Source organism: Pinus tabuliformis, chromosome 5_1 (assembly GCF_031772625.1).
Source record: "Pinus tabuliformis cultivar Carrire ecotype Pingquan chromosome 5_1, CPIR1, whole genome shotgun sequence".
Taxonomy (NCBI): Eukaryota; Viridiplantae; Streptophyta; class Pinopsida; order Pinales; family Pinaceae; genus Pinus; species Pinus tabuliformis.
In genome coordinates, this window is record NC_142305.1 from 712,360,488 (window position 1) to 712,363,075 (window position 2,588).

Here is a 2,588-nt window from a genome sequence, read left to right on the forward strand (position 1 = left end):
CATATCAAATACAAGAGTAACAGTATAATCGACTATCAAGAACAATAGGATTCTTTTCTTTGACTGAAAACGACACTTGCGACACTTCCAAATCAAAAGACGACAGTTCGATTAAGCTACTTCTTTGTAAAAGAGAACTGTAAATGGCACACAATACATAAAAACATTCACAATTATTTGTACAATGGAGGTTGGATGATGCAAAGAAAGGGGGTTTCTACAATGGTCTACTGATCATAGATAGCAAAACTCCTAAATAAAACTGAAGACAGTGAAGAAAAAACCAAAATCTGGAGGTAGATCTAGTCTTGTCTGATCATCGCACCTGTAACACAGGGAAACAGGGATGCATCCCACCTACTGCACATGGGAGGTGTGATGCATCCAGATTTCCTAAACGAGAGGGTGCAATGGTCAAGGAACGAGACTTTGACTTGGTTTTTGGTCACGGTTTGCAGTTTAGTCCAGAGATTTAGGCCGAGCAAATGATAGTCAGTAACTACAAAGTATAGGGCTGATCTAATGAGGTTACTCAAGCTACCTATAGGGCACTTAGGATGTTTGCAAGTCAATTGTTCAGTTCATAAACAAACCGGAGATTGACTGAAGCAGCGTTGATCTACTTTGCACTTGCATAGCAAATGCAGTTCGAAGGCTAGCTGGCTTGACTTCAGGCTCCGTCTGTGGTTTATGAATCAAACAAATAGAGACAAGCAATCAAACTAATCACTCCCCAGCGGAGTCGCCATTTTGTTATTGGGAAATATAGTGTCTATTCAGAGCTGCTAGTCCCACTAAGACGGGTAGCTATCTTAGAAACAAACAGATTAAAGTTACTTGTTTTTCCTTTACGAGAGAGAGATGGGAAAGAAGCAGAGAGTACCAACCTCAGTCTTCCGCTTGGTTCCTTGCTTGTTTCCTTTCCCCTTTGACAGGATCTCACCACTGCTTCCTTACTTGTCCCGCTTCAAAGAGCACCTGTAGATTCACAGCAGCATAATACCATCAAAGCATAGAGATCTTTCACTGTAAACAATATAGGATCAGATATATATTGACCATACAAATGCATATACCAACACAATATTTAGAGATACACAAGAATATGGAGGAAAACTCAAATAGCTTTATTAGTAAAAGTAGTAGAAGAGAGGATTACAACCACTTGGTTTGACCCAGCGCCATCCTCCTAGCTTGAAAGCCCTCTTCACCTCACACAAAGCAAGATCACCCAACAATGTCTTCAAAGAGAAACCAGCAGCACCTCTTTGAAAATTACCAAATTCCAACCTTTGGATCTCTGGGATGAGGGATCCATTTATAGATATTTGCAGGGGGGTGAGTCAGCTTCTGGGATTTTGATTAGTTTCATCTCTCTGATAGTTCCTGGTTCCACATGGAGATTTTAGATCTCTTACTCATGTTGAAAATGCAACAAGATGATGGAGCTTAGTGGAAAGGAGTCGCCTTCACTAAGTGGGCCCGCAGGCTATTTTTGGCGCAAAGTCTATTTTTAGACATGTCCATTTTTAAACATATGGATCATGTTCTATGAGTTGCAGGATTCTATTTGTGGATGATTGGTCATGTTGGTAAAAATAGATGGACTTCTATTTTTATACATATGGGCGGAGTCTATTTTTAGACTACCAGGCTAAAAATAGAACAGTCGAATATTATTAGCTTTTAATAATATTTGGACTATAAACATTATCTTATCCTCTTGGAGCACTTCAGTTCGAGCTATGGATGTGGCACATGCAGCTGTCAGAAGGAAATACGCTTTTCTTGTGGGTCAGTTGAGCTATTGCATGGTGGACTTCAGTTAGAACTCATGTGGTTGAGTTTGGTGGAGTTGATTGAGGAGTTGATGGAGTTGTGTTCAGTTTGACTTGGTTGAACTAGTTGTATTTAGTTTAACTGCAAATACACTAGTGATGAGTGATGTGAATTAATTCTTAATTAATTCACTAATTATTAACAAATAAAGCAACTAAAGAATACATCAGTTAACTCAGTGCATGGACAGTTCAGTGGAGACAGGTGTTAGAGGTTGAGATTGCTATTAGTTGTGACTATAGTTGTGCATGAGATCTGCACAATCAATGGATTGAGTATTGCCAATGAGGATTTCATGGTTCAGCCAAGAGAAATACGAGTTTGCTTCAGCCATTCTCATCCATGCTCATGCAGGATTGCACAGTGGAGGCAGGCAAGCAGCGGAGGAGATTTGAACCTGTGATTGATTCAGATCTGAGCTAGTTTGTGTGTAACAGGTGGAGATAGTACTGAGTACTTGCGAGGAGTATTGTACTATGTATTGTTACATGTTCTCAATCAATATAATATACAGATAGTTGGGGGTTTTCAACTGTATGTTTTCCCCGTGATATACTGTGTTGATACGTGTGATTGATGCTTCAATGTGCACATGCGATTGTTTCTGAATACTGCAAATTGATGATCAATAGTAGAGGAGGTTATGTATTATGCATGCATTCTACAAATAGTGTATAATTAGGATAATCTCTGTGAATAAGTGTTATATTATTCAAAATTTCTACAACTCATCCCTGGGCGAACTCAAA